This window comes from Musca domestica, unplaced genomic scaffold (assembly GCF_030504385.1).
Source record: "Musca domestica strain aabys unplaced genomic scaffold, Musca_domestica.polishedcontigs.V.1.1 27, whole genome shotgun sequence".
Classification (NCBI taxonomy): domain Eukaryota; kingdom Metazoa; phylum Arthropoda; class Insecta; order Diptera; family Muscidae; genus Musca; species Musca domestica.
In genome coordinates this window covers 8,308,222-8,323,670 of record NW_026712286.1, presented here as the reverse complement: position 1 = coordinate 8,323,670, position 15,449 = coordinate 8,308,222, and the positions used below count along the sequence as shown (strand labels likewise).

At 34.0% G+C, this 15,449-nt stretch overlaps 1 protein-coding gene across 1 annotated transcript in view; it reads right to left on the bottom strand.

The window, feature by feature from the left end:
- Positions 1 to 7,789, bottom strand: part of LOC101897623 (protein I'm not dead yet) — a 37,733-nt gene extending 29,944 nt beyond the window's left edge. The window contains exon 1 of the mRNA XM_005180580.4: positions 7,573 to 7,789. The gene's annotated coding sequence lies outside the window, so the exon portion shown is untranslated. The remainder of the gene's footprint in view (positions 1 to 7,572) is intronic.
- Between the last annotated feature and the right edge of the window lie 7,660 nt (positions 7,790 to 15,449).

Sequence of the window (15,449 nt, the reverse complement as noted above, 5' to 3'; positions counted from 1 at the left end):
ATAAGGTAAGTGGTGAATTTAATTTGGATTTCAATTTATGCTATGTTTACACGGAGAGTGGATTTTAATTAAAAATTTAATAAATAATTTGGTTTTATGAAATGAATGTTTCAAGGTTAGGATACATAAGCAGCTTGGCATTATGGCATGGCATATTTTTTTGACATGTTATAAAGGAATGTCAGAGCCGCACTTGAATTCTGGCGTCGTTATGTTTTATGATTTGACAATATAATGTCAAGCTACATTTATTAATTTTATTTTTGAAATTAATTGGGAATTCAATTTATGCTATGTTTACATTGGGAGTGGATTTTAATTAAAATGTTTAATAAACCATTTTGTATCATAAAATGAATGTTTCAAGGTTAGGATACGTAAACAGCTTGGCATTGTGGCATGGCATATTTTTTGAGATGTTATAAAGTAATGTCAGAGCCGCACTCAAATTCTGGCGTCATTATGTTTTATGATTGGACATTAATATGTCAAGCAGCCTATTTCACATAGCATTTATTTATTTTAATAGAAATTAGTAACAAAACATTTGAATAAACATTTTCTAAATTATTTTTTACTCCCTTCGCTTTAAATTCCCACGCCTAATGCTGTGTAACCACTTAAAACAAGCACTCTCTTAAATTACAGTAATTATCAAAAATCCTCCCGCAAAACCCAACCTAATATCCCATAAAGTTTATAACCTCAATTAAGTTATACAGTCGAACGCAATTATATTTAAGCATCTTAATAGACTACTGTCACCTCATCGTAGTTGTTGTGACAGCAGTCAATTTACGGCAAGAATAAACAAATCTGAATTACAAATTTGCATGTGCGGCAAAAGAGAGTGTCATGACAAATTTAAAAGCTTCAATTGTTGTGCGATAAGAGAGAGACGGACGTCTGTCCATCTACTGGCTACCGAGACAAAAATGAAGAAGATGTTTGAAAATGATAGGCAGCAAATTATTAAAAAAAAAAAATACTTGATAACTTGCAATGAACCTGATATAGACGGCGACTGGTTTTCTTCTTTGCTGAACACCATATAATTTGAATTTTTTTATTGCTTTGCTATTATCATTGGGTAAGTGTTTTATTCAATTAGACATGAGTATTTTTTAAGAAAAATTAAAAATCATTATTTTTTTTAATTCGAGAAGACTAAGGCGAGAATACATAAAACGCCTTTTGGACTGGCTGGTTTTTTTCATAGGAAACAAAGGAGTTTTAGGTTGACGTAGTTCGATTTTGGCCCTAATCTCCTCTGTTCTTTTTCGAAAAAAAGCAGCCGATGACTTAAGCCATTAAAAACAGCGTTTTATATATCCCCCTTTACTTTGTTCTCCATGTAGTTTAAAAAAGTCTACATCTAACGTGTTTTACGAAATGACGCTATAAATAAAGTAATTTATCAAAACATGTTCGGTGTAAACACTTTACCAAGATTTAGTAAACCCAAACGATTTAAATTGTCAATTTTCGTTGCATAAATGCCAAATAAATTCTCAGAAAAGAGGTTAACCTGGGAAAAGAAGTGTAATTTAAACGCCCTAATAAAACGGCGTAAACAATGTTATAGTGGGGTACACAATATCGATCAAAACAAAAGTTTAGATTATTTTCATCTGAAGCATTCTAAAATCATCTAGGAAATACTATTTTACTTGGCAAAAACATTTAATCTAATCGTACTACTAAACAAATTGGACAATGTTATAGTGGGGTACACAATATCAATCAAAAATTAAAAAAGTGCCGACTTTACATCAGATTCCATTTCACAATCTTCTAACAAACACAATTTAACACTTACTCATAAAGTAGGTCTAAAAGCTCTGATTTATAGTGGGGTACACAATATCGATCAAACAAAAAGGTTTATATTATTTATATCAGAAGCATTCTAAAATCTTTTGAGAAATACGATTTTACTTAGATTTTACATTTTTTAAACTATTTTACATATTATTAAACGGATTGGACAATATTATAGTGGGGTACACAATATCGATTAAAAATAAAAAAGTGCAAACTATTTACATCAAAAGCATTCCAAAATCTTCTAACAAATACGATTTAACTCCTACTCAGAAAACAGGCCAACATAGCAAAAACCTCTAATTTAAACCTCCTATCAATACGATTTGTCAATACTATAGTAGGGTACACAATATCGATCAAAAATCAAAGAGTGTCCGATACTTCCTTTAGAACAATCCCGATACCTTACAAATACGATTTTACTTGGCAAAAAAACTCTAATAAAAACCTACTATTAAACCTCTTGGATAATGTTATAGTGGGGTATACAATATCAATCAAAAATCGAAGACAGCCGACTATATGAACAAAAGTGTTTCGAGATCTTGGCAAAAGGCTCTAAGTTATTCATATTACTAAACATATTGAACAATTTTATAGTGGGGTACACAATATCGATCAAAAATAATAATTCTTCAAAATTTGAATAATTTTTCATTCAAAATTTTCAAATCCAAAATTGGTTTGACAGTTCATTGTCCCAGCAGCTGTGTCGATACGGCTGTAACAATGGATGTGTAATTTTTAATAGAATCAGCTGTTTGGTGTTTACTTTGCTTGATATTATTAAATGAAGTAATTTTTATTTATTTCCTCAATTTCGTATGAAATATATCTAGGTCATCCGATAAGACCAGCTGATCTCACCCGCTTTATCAAAATGAATGCCAATTGTAAATTAAACATATGAAAACGTAAACAAACACATCGACATTATCATGGTAGAAGAATTCAGGTAGTCGCATCGATACAGCTGCTGGGACAATGAACTTTTAAACCATATTTAGGAATTGCAAATTTTGAATGAAAAATTATTCAAATTCGTTCAAATTATTGAAAAATGTTATGATCCGATTGGCATTGTAAATAAAAAGATATAAACATCAACTAATTTTTGAAAAAAAAAAAAAACATTTGCACATTTTTGACATATCAATGTTGCCAATCGTTGACCCATCTACATTGTATTTTTTTATTGTGAATAACACGACCTGTTTAAGTGGCTTTGAAATATATTAAGGTGAGACTACATAAAACGCTTTTTGGATTGGCTTAAGTCATCGACTGGCTTCTTCAAAAAAAAAAAAAAAAAAAAAATGGGCATGGGGCCAAAATCGAACTAAGTCAACCTAAAAATCCTTCTACGAAGAAGCCAGCCGAAGACTTTAGGTGGGAATACATAAAGCGCTTATTTGGCTGACTTAAGTCATCGGCTGCCTTCTTAGTAGAGGAATAAAAGAGTTTTAAGTTGACTTAGTTCGATTTTGGCCCTAGGCTCCTTTGTGTATTCCCGAGGAAGCCAGCCGATGACTTAAGCCAGCCAAATAAGCGCTTTATGCATTTCCACCTTTAAGCTAGTCAAAAAAAGTGTTTTATGTACTCTCACCTTTACTCTGCTAAATGAACACACGAAATAAATCTTACAGAACAAATTAACTTGTGCTAGTTTAACTTTAATATTAAATAGGATTACCACTGATATGCTTTCACAATTTTAAACTCAAATATTTAAAAACAAACAGACCTGAAAAGAGGTAGGACAAATGAGCCTATCTGCGAAAGAATAAACAAAAATATTTACAAAATAATCAGCTGATTGACTTTTAGACTTCATCGCTGCCTGTCATTTTCCCCCCAACTGATAGCCCTTTTGACATCCAAAAAACAATTACTTTGAACAGAGATAATTGATTCAATGACAAAGAAGTTATTTCTGAACATGTTCATTCCAGCAACAGGAACAACAACATTGATGGAGACGACAATAACTAACAAATAAATGGCGGCAACCATAAACACAACAAAGTAACACACACGTCAGCAGCAAAACATTACAGGATGGCCACAATACTCACGAGAGCAGAGAGTAAGCAACTTACGGAGTAAACCAAAAAAAAAAAAAATCCGCGTAGGATGTTAGTTTTTTTTTTTTTGATTTGTGTACATTCTCATACGTGTGTACTCGCACGTCGGAGCAGCAACACGGCAGAAGTAATGACGCGCAATGCATTCTTATAAGGCACGCAATCAGGCTATATTACAAAGTAAACGTCAAATATCGAACGATGGCGGCAACATGAAATTGTTTTGGTATAAAAAAACAAAAACAAAACAAAAGAACAAATGAAGACTAAATGGATGTATTTTTCTCTCTCTCTCTCTCTCTCTCTTACTGTGTGTTTCAATGCAAATGGAATAAACCATGTGCCGACGACAATTGTATGAATGAGTGTTTGTGCAAAAATATTAAGAAAAACAAAAATGTTGAAAACAAAGCCAGCAACTGACCAGACATAAAGAGGTAGCAAAAGATCCATCCGCATGGTTCTAGTTATATGTACTTGATAAATATACGTAAATATCTACATGTGTGTATTTTTTTTAAATAGCTATTTCATAGTTGATTGAGAGATGGAGAGAGAGAGAGAGCGAAAGTCAAACTCATAACTTGCTGATTAATATTGAAGAACATACATTACTACATTAAGGAGGCCCGTTTAAATAGGTTTTTTGGAAAAAGAGAATGAGCGACCATAAATCGATCTCCATCGATCTGCCTTTATTTTATATAAGCCTCCTCTTTGGAAAAAAAAAGTAATTTCGCAAACTTTCACCAAAATAATTGTCCATTAACAAAATATTTTTTTCACTCCGTGATTCATTGAGAAAACAATGCTAGCAGTTGTTTTTCCAGTCTACCGGGTTGGATATCTGCACCTTTATTTTGACGTTATGCCTGATTACAAATACAATGCAGAGAAGAAACGTGGATTTTACGTTGCAGAAAAAAAATATAAATAAAAAAAGGAAAATCAACACTTAGCAACGGATAGTGGGACATGCATTTAACGAACTACAAGGAAATTGATTTTAAAGTAACCAAATCCCAGCTTGGGCGCCATTAGAAAATCGGCTTATACGGGAGATATTCAATGCAAGAGAGAGTATTTTCCGGCTACCTTGTCTGAATATATCAGGGAACGAATACATCAAATCCTGTTACACTTTCCAGAGCCGATAGCTAGCTCAATTCGAGAAGTAAAACGCTGCAAGATAGCGTTTTACTGCTCGAATTGAGCTAGCGTTCTCCTGAAATGAATGGAAATGATTTTATTGGAACTCCTGTAAATCTTGTCTCGTTTTTTGTCTCGGGTTTTTACAAGTATTTCTCCGTACCCTTGTAAAACTATTAAATTCGCTCTATTTCGCATAGGCGTCTCTATTTCACCCGGCACTAAATGGATTCAACATTCTCTTGTAGAGCTATTGGAGACCTTGGGCGCCACCATGGATCAATGTTTTAGTGTCCCAATGTTCCCATTGAAGAAAACGAAATAAATTTCACGTATTGGTCAAATTGGGCGCCACTGTTCCGATATTGGCCCCGAAGAGAGAGCATCGTTCCCTTATGGAACACTAATAATCGTCAAGGTTCTTCGAGTAGATGTTTGAATTGATTGCTTTCTTTTATTCTTTGTTTTTTTTTTGGTCCTTCGAGTCAAATCTTAAGTATACCGAATCGATGCTTGAATAATGTCGTTGTTCCTTCCAGGTCAAAATCATAATTTGGGCAAAAAATATGGGTCAGTAAAGAAAGGTTTCAGGGTGAACAATTATAAATTATGGGTCGAAATTTAATTAAGTTACCCTCAAAGTTCTTTGTTTTTTTACGAAGAAGCCAGGCGATTACTTAAAGGTGGGAATACATAAAGCATTTATTTGGCTGGCTTCTTCGGAAATGAACAAAGGAGCCTAGGGTTAACATCGAACTAAGTCAACCTAAAACTTCCTTGTTCCTCTACGAAGAAGCTAGCCAAAAGAGCGATATATTCCCACCTTAAGCCAATAAAAAACCCTTTTTTATTCCCTCCACCGTTCTATTGAGAGTCATTCCGTTTGTAACTCCTCGAAATATTCATAATAGACCCTACAAAGTATATCTATTCTGGATCAGCGTAAAATTCTAAGACTATTTAGCAATGTCCGTTTGTAGGAAGATTAATTTCGTAAATGGGCCATGTCGGTCCACGTTTTCGTATATCCCCCATATAACGGTTCCTCTTGATATTCGGTATTTTGATGATTTTAGCGACATCATTCACCCGAATTATTTCAAATCTCGTATTCGAAGTTTGTAATGGGTGCTACAGCTCATGTCTAAAAATGTCGTATGCAGGTATACGTCTTCGTATAGGCCCCATATAACTGTACCTCCCTATGGTCGGTGTTTTGATGATTTTAGCGACATTATTCACCGGAATTGTTTCAAATTTCGTATTCGAAGTTTGTAATGGGTGCTACAGCTTATGCCTAAAAATTTCGTATGCAGGTCTATGTCTTCGTATAGCCCCCATATAACAGAACCTCGCGATATTCGGTATTTTGATGATTTTAGCGACATAATTCACCGGATTTGTTTGAAATTTGGTATTTGAAGATTTTAATGGGTACTAATGGCTTATTACGAAAAATGACTTAGGCAGGTCCATGTCTTCGTATAGACACGGTATAAAGATCATAATTTAAACGGTATTTTAATTGAAAATTTTCAAGTTCCTTTCAAATGGTGGAGGGTATTACAAGTTCGACCCGGCCAAACTTAGCTGCTTTTTTACTTTTTGTAAAAAAACATATTTTCCGCCAGATTTACAAAAACAAAGGAATTGTCAAATTTTGTTTACATTTGGTTTATTTTTCGTATTGTGACTTCAATTGCAAGTAGCATATTGACAGCTTATCTAACTTATCTAATGATCAGCTGTGATATATGGAGTATCATGTTAGGTACCCCATATATGTTGACAGCTTATCTAATGATCAGCTGTGATATATGGAGTACCATGTTAGGTACCCCATAATACATTTCCTATTATTCTAAAGTAATTGATATGGTAGTATTACCTTGTGGTAACCCTTTGCAATCATATGTTTACAATTTCTTCAAAATTATTCCTTTGACATCTCACTGTCAAATTGTATATTCATAAATCAAATCAGAGATGGGAACTTGTTCTCTCGTGCAGTAAAATTTGACAAATTACATTACAGATAAATGCAGAGCTGGATATTCTTGATTTGAAATGAGACTACCTTGAAGTTTAAAACTGATCGCCTGTCAGTTATCAATTATCGGCTTCCTACTGTACAACAACATAAGAAAATAACCAAAAAAAAAAAAAAAATAGAGAATCAAATTAAATTGTCACATCACCAAAAAAAAAAAACACAATGGTAGAGGTCGGAATTTTCTGAAGATAAAATTTTATATTTCTTTGCACGAATTTTTTTCACAATAAATTAAATTTTTCTTAAATCATCCACCACATGTGTTTTTATGTTTTCCTTCTTCTTCTTCTTCTGAATTTTCACATATAACAATTTCCTTTATTGTTTTTCTTTGCTCATTTTATTGTGGACACAATGGTCGGCGACATGTTATTTATTTTTAAATATTTATTTTTTTATTGTATTTTTATATCTTTTGGTGATTTCTTTGTTGGTTCATTCTGGTGGTTTGACACTCACTTTGTTGTTGTTTTTTTTTTAATAAATTTTCTTTGAAAATGATCCTCCACGATCGGAGGAAACAAAATTATCCACGACTCGAAATTGTACAGCAACAGCAGCAAGAAATCAAAAAAAAAAGGAAGCAACAACAACTAAACGAAAAGAAACGTTACAACTCAAAGAAAACGAAGAGACGTCCGCCGTATTCAGGCCGTTGTGCGCGACTAGCCGCAGCAATGGATTTTGTATTTCGTACCGACCAGCCGACCGACTGTGTGTGGTGATGTGATAACAATACCACAGCAAACACCCACACACATACAAGTGCACCCAACACACACACACGCACGCTCACACAATAATCAGTTGGAGCAAGAGCAAGAGGCCAATGCAAACAAGTTTCAGCAAAGACAACACACATGATGACCGTAATAAGAAGAGAGAGAGAAAACAACGAGCGTGAGAGAGAAAAAAGGTTACTGTTAGTCATATGTTAAGTAAACAGCATGAAATATGACAGATTGGGGTTGCCAAATTGCCAGGGATTTAAAATGCTTAAAAATGTAATTGGTGTCATAAACTACTACTACTACTCAACGAATATTTGATGAAAATGAGGGAATGAATTGTGAAATAACCCATTTTTATTATTTGAGGATAAAATGGGGCCAAACCTGATGGGATGAACTTTGAGGAATGTGACAAAGGCTGCACGTGATGCGTGTTAAATGCTAAATTGAGAGCGTGAAGAAAAATGTTCCTTCAAAAAAAAAAAAAAAAAAAAAAAAAAAAAAAAAAAAATTAAAAATAAAAAAAAGGAAATAAATAAATAAAAAGTAAATAAATAAAAAAAAAAAAATAAAATAAACTCGAGAGCGCGAAGAAAAATATTCCTTCAAAAAAAATTAAAAAATAATATAAACTAGAGAGCATGGAGAAAAATATTCCTTCAAAAAAAAAAAAAAGGAAATAAATATATAAAAAAATAAATAGACAAAAAGTAAATATATAAATAAAAAAACTCGAGAGCGTATATATATAATATTCTTTAAAAAAAATAAATAATCAATAAATAAAATGATCTCAAGAGCGAGAAGAAAAATATTCGTTCAAAAAAAAAAAAAATTAAAAAATAAATAATGATATTAAATAAATAAATAAATAAAATAAAATAAACTCGAGAGTCTGTAAAAATATTAAATATAGATGTAGTCTAAAAAATCAGCATTTGAAAAAAATCCCAAAAAAAAAAAATTATCTTAAACATCCACAAGCATTGGGATGAGTCTGCCTGAAAAATATTCATAAAAATCCACCAGTCTTCGAGGAAATCGGGCCTAAAATATTTCGAAGAATTTACTACTTTTTGAAGTAATCTGGCTTAACATAATCTTAAAAATCTGTCAGTCTTTGAAGAAGTCTAGAAGCCTAAAAATATTCCTGAAAGATCTGCGAATATTTGACAAGCCTGACTAAAAATCCGATAAAAATTCACAACCTTTTGAAACAGATTGCCTTTTTTTACTTCAAGGATTGTCATCTACCAAATCTTCTTAAATACCACATTTGAAAAAATTTCGTGGGTAAATGTGACTAGGATTGTCAAAATACCGAATATCGGTGGGTATTGTAATATGTGCGCTATATGAAAATGTGGACCTAAATATTCAAGTTCTGCCCCCAAAACTAGAATCCATTTTGACCTACAAATACCAATTTTTAGAGAAATCAGTGGATAAGTATGACAAAAAATCATCAAAATACCGAATATCGGGAGGTACCGATTTATGGGGTCTATACAAAAACGTGAACCTATACAGGTTGAGATGATAGAACTGCAACCAACTTCAGACTGCTGTCATTTCTAAGCCACTCGTCTGACAGCTGTTAAAATTATTCCAGTGACAGCTCATTATATTGTTTACAAGCGTGCAAAAGCATTTTGGTGAGAATTTTCCGGAAAAAAGTTATTCGCGATGGAATTCAAGCGTGATAGTGTGGTTTCTTTATATTTGGTTGGAAAACCACAATTGGCTATCGTTAGAGCACTCCAGCATTTAAATATGAATAAATCTTTTGTGTCTCGTACCATCATCGCTCGTTACCGTGATACTGGTAGCGTAGCCCGACGTCAAAGAAGGGGACGGAAGAAAACAGCAACATCAGTAGAAATGGTTCGAAAAGTAAAGAAGCGACTTGAACGAAACCCGTGTCGCACTGGCCGAAAAATGGCTCGTGAGTTGAACATATCGTAATATTCCATTCGCCAAATATTGAAAAAGTGGGCTTGGGGTAAAGCCGTTGAAATTCCAAAAAGTGCAAGAACTTACACCGCATCTGAGGGAAAGTAGACTCAAAAGAGCTTCGCTTGGCCGAAAGTGGTGAACTGCCGAATTTGGTTTTCTTCGATGAGGGAACATTTGTTGTCCAGTAGTTTGTAAACAAACAAAATGATCGTGTTTACTTGCCAAGGAAGTCAGCTGAAAATGTGCACCTTCGGTTGGCCACCAGAAAAAAAATTAAGCGGCCGGGCATAGTGATGGTGTGGGCCGCATTAAAAGCCGATGGTCGCTCCCCGCTTGTATTAATCGACTGTCGTATTAGAATAAATGCCGAATATTATCACGAAAATATTCTGGAGGGTGTATTAAAGCCTTGGGCACGCAAACATTTTGGCCGCAGACCTTGGACATTCCAACAGGTCTCAGCACCATCGCACTCAGCATGCGCCACCCAAGAATGTTTTCACAATTAGGTTCCTCGCTTTATTTCCAGCGCACAATGGCCACCAAAATCTCCGAATACCAATCCGTTGGACTATTGTGTCTGGAGTATTTTTGAGAGCAAGGTTGGCACTAAAAAATCCTAAAGTGTAGATGACCCCAAGCAAGCGCTTCGCCGGGAATGAGCCAAAATACCGCAAAGCAACATTCATGCAACGTGTGCGGGTTTCATTGGCCGTTCGAAGGCCATAATTCGTGACAAAGATGATCAATTCGAACAAATCTAAACTTATTCTAAAAATTTGAGGCTATTTCCGACATTTTTTTCTTTCATTCAATAAAATTTAAAAACACAGATGTAAAAATTATGTCATTTGACTTTGTTGCAGTTTTTTTTATCTCACCCTGTATATCTCATTTTCAATACCAACCATCCTAGACACAATACAAATTGTTCTGATAAATATTAAAGCTCTACGATTTAGAATTTTTAAACTGGTTATAAATATGTACACTTTATGGGGTCTCACCTTCAAAAGGGTATAAAAAGGGTTGCCATTAATGATTTGGAATTGAGACTAGCTCTACTTAGAATTCTTAAATACCCACAAACCTTCGAACAAATATTCCAGAAAATCCGAAGACTTAAGAAAAAACAATTCCCCAAAAAAAAAAAAAAAAAAAAAAAAAAAAACAAAAAACTTAAAGGCGAGTGTAATAGCATGTTTACATTAGAGCATTTCCCGGGTTTGTAAAACTTTTACCGGATTTAGTAAACAACGTGGAATCAAAAAAAAAATAAATAAATAAATAAAAAACAATTCCATTAAAAAAAAAACTCTAATGTAAACATACTATTAGCCTTCTTCATGAGAATTTATTTAACGTATATGCCATAGTAGAAAAATGTAGGTAGACGCATCGACACAACTGCTGGGACAATGAACTGTCAAATCAATTTTAGAATTGAAAATGTTAAATGAAAAATTATTTAAAACTATTATTTAAAACGCGAGTGATAATAACCTCCGAATGACGTCACATAAAACATATAAAAATCTACTTATATTTGAAAAAACACTTAATTTTTTTTTTGACATATCAAAAAGCGTTGATGCATCTGCCATAAAATTGACAATTTAAATCTGGTCTGGTATTACTTAATTCGGTAGTAGAATACAGGTAGTCGCATCAACACAACTGATGGGACAATGAACTGTCGAACCAATTTTCGAATTGACATTTTTGAATGAAAAGTTATTCAAATATGTAAAAATTGTGAAAAAATGCATATCATAACAACGTCCGATTGTCGTCGTGTAGGAAAACATATAAAATCTATTTATTTTAAAAATTTTCAAATTAATTTAAAGCGGCTAAAAAAAATTTGTGTTTTCGACCAATATTTGTTCATTTCTTTTAAATTCTCTGTTAAATTTAACATTCTCTGTTAAATCCCGTTAATGCTATAACAATGCATGAGAGATCTATCTCATTGACTTACTCTCTTCTTCATATACTTTCTCTCAATGTTGCTCCATTGTAATACATAAACAAATGAATAATACATATGAAGAGAATATCACTTCCAAACCATTTGATTTCTGATGACATTCTCAATTACTATGGCAACAATATTACCATTTCGTATTTATAACAAATCTTTTTAGTTGTAATTTATGAATGAATATATTTTGAATGTAGATTTTGAATATCTACTTTTTGTATATGTAGTATATGCAGCTATGTGTATAACTCATTAATATTATCGGCACGAATACCAACAGATTCGAATAATAACAAATTGAGAGCAACAATCAGATGTTTGTATTCATGGTACGATCGATCAGATGTTTTGATTTCTTTTTATGAGATGTCTGGCCATTTGAAGACAAAGAACGCAAAGAAGTTGCAGTTTAGAGTAGAATATTCTACAATTAATGCAATGCGAGACTTCTGAACTGGTATTGTTAATATTCTTGGGTAATTTTAAAATACGAGTTAAAAAGTATCAGCCGAGTTTGCCAACAGATGTATACCCCCCGTCTTGAGCTATGATTATTCAAATTGGTGATTGGCAATTTGACAATTCGTATTTGTCCTAAGACCGATAAAAAATACCATAACGTGGCAGATTTGGACTATATCGACTACTTCCCATACTTTGTATGAGATAAGTGCAAATTTTTGGAAAAGGTGGAAATATGCGTTGACGTAGCAGTTATAGCGGACCGAAGTATTCCATTTTCATACTTCATCTAATACAGTTAAAAACATTGGTATGGTATTTGAAGGAAATCGAACATTTATATCTAAATTTTATGCGAAATCATAAATTCCGAAAATTACATATTCATCTCCGATTTCAGGTTGAGAGAAGTATTTAGATATAGGAAGTTGTGAAGAATCGCCCAATTGTTTCGCAAGTTATGACAGATATAAGCATTGGAAATTATTACCCTTTGTAGGAGAGGTATCAGATGGGGTTGGCAGATATATATCATCTTCAGAACAGATCAAAAATATTTAATATATGCAATTTGAAGAGGGTTGGATGCTTATTTCGCTTTCTTTGAGCGTTTTGTGTTTCAAAATCTTTAACCCTATATGAGGGAGGTACCAGAAGGAATGGTCCGATCTCTACCATATTTATAACAGATCTTGTGTTGATGGAAATATTGAGATGTACCAAGTCTGAATGGAATCGGATGTTAATTCCGCGTATTATGAGCTTCATGAATATTCCAAATTTTGACCCTTTGTGGGGGAGGTACCAGAAGGAATGGTCCCATCTCTACCTTCTTCACAGCAGATCTTGTGTTAGTAGAAATAATGGGATGTGTGAAATATGAAGAGAATCGGATGCTTATTTCAGATTTTATAATCGTTTTGGTTATTCAAAACTTTAATCTTTTGTGGGGGAGGTACCAGAAGGAGTGGTCCGATCTCTACCATATTTATAAAAAATCTTGTGTTGGTGGAAATATTGAGATGTACCAAGTCTGAATGGAATCAGATGTTAATTTCGTGTTTTATGAGCTTCATGAATATTCAAAATTCTGACCCCTTGTGGGGGAGGTACCCGAAGGAATGGTTCGATCTCTACCATCTTCACAGCAGATCTTGTATTGGTAGAAATAATGGGATGTGTGAAATATAAAGAGAATCGGATGCTTATTTCAGATTTTATGCGTTTTGGTTATTTAAAAATTTGACCCTTTGTGGGGGAGGTATCTGAAGGAATGGCGCGATCTCTACCATCTCTATAACAGACCTCGTGTTGATAGAAATATTGAGATGTACCAAGTCTGATTGGAATAGGATGATAATTTCGTGTTTTATGAGCTTCATGAATATTCAAAATTTTGACCCTTTGTGGGGGAGGTACCAGAAGGAGTGGATCGATGTTGTCCATTTTCACACCTGACCTAGCACCGATGCAAATATTAGGATTCGCAAAGTTGTAGCAAAATCGGATTATTCTTTCTCTTTCTGTGCAATAAATTATTTTCTTTGAAAATTTTGACATTTTGTGTGGGAGGTACCAGAAGGAGTGGACCGATGTATTCCATCTTCACCCCCAGACCTTGGGTTAATAAAAATATTGCGATGTGTGTAATTTGAAGATAATCGGAAACTTAAATCACATTTTATAAGAGTTATAATTATTCAAAATTTTGACCCTTTGTGGGGAAGGTACTTGATGGAGTGTACCGATATTGTCCATTTTCGCACCTGACCTAGCATCGATGAAAATATTAGGATTTGCAAAGTTGTAGCAAAATCGGATGATTCTTTCTCTTTCTGTGCAAGGAAATATTTTCTTTGAAAATTTTGACATTTTGTGTGGGAGGTACCAGAAGGAGTGGACCGATATTGCCCATCTCCAAACTCTATCTAAGTTTGACAGTAATATTATGATGTACCAAGTTTGGATTAAATCGCATACTCCCTTCGAGAGTTATCGTGCGCATCAAGATAACATAGGGACGGACGGACGGGCATCGCTAGATCGACTCCATATGTCCTGAAACGGATTTGGTTCAAAGAGACCTAGGATCTAAAACCGTTGTTTCGATGTGGCACATTTTGGCTGTATCAAATGAAATATATATTCCCTCTCTTGCCATATTTCTTGGGGTATGCAAAACACATTTCGTCTAATAGAGCCTTAAGTTATGAAACTAAAAAAAACTTTTTCAACAACTCTTAGGGTGGGAATACATAAAACGCTTATTTGGCTGGCTTAAGGTGTGAGTACATATTTTAAGACATATCATAAAGGGATTCCAGAGCCGCATTCAAATTCTGCCATCGTTTCCCCTCTATAATTTGTCATTAACATACCTAACCATGATGCCAATCTGCTTATGTACCCTTACCTTTAAGTCATCGGCTGGCTTCTTCGGAAATGAACAAAGGAGCCTAGGGCCAAAATCGAGCTATGTCAACCCAAAACTCCTTTGTTCCTCTACGAAGATGCCAGCCGATGACTCAAGCCAGCCAAACAAGCGCTTTATGTATTCCCACCTTACCCCAAAAAAACCCCGCACCCCTTTTAAAATTCTGATATACGATATCAAATTTTAACTGCCTGTACTTGAACTTGCTGTGAATGTTCCGCAACAAAAATGGGTCACGTGTTTTATCTCAATAACAATAACACACGGACAGAGAGCCTCCCTTGACTGGCAAGCGACAGGTAGTTTTTTCTGGACATTCGATACCCATTTGTCTGTCAGTTATTTAATTTTGTTGTTGTTGTTGAAAATTGATTAAAAAAAGTATAACAGCCAACAAGTGATGAGAGATCGACACTTTTCTCTTGCATACGGTAGTAAGTGTGCTCTAAACGATTGCCTGGCCGAATTGACATTTAGTTGTGAGAGAAGGAAAAGAGAGGGAGATTGTTTGAAAGAAATTCTTAAAGTAAATATGACACTTTTAAAACTCGTTTCGTCTTGTCTTATTTTAACAACAACAACAAGAATGCATTGCATTGATTGTTTTATTTTGCCTGTATTTGTTTAGTTGATGGCTGAGCGTGTTTCGGCGTGCTTTCACCTACGTAATAATGAGGGTTTTTTTGTATTTTGGTGATAACCTTGTTGTCTTGCCTTGCCTTGTGGCTGTCTGGAATTTTTTTTTTTTGGTTTGGGTATTGAAGAGGGG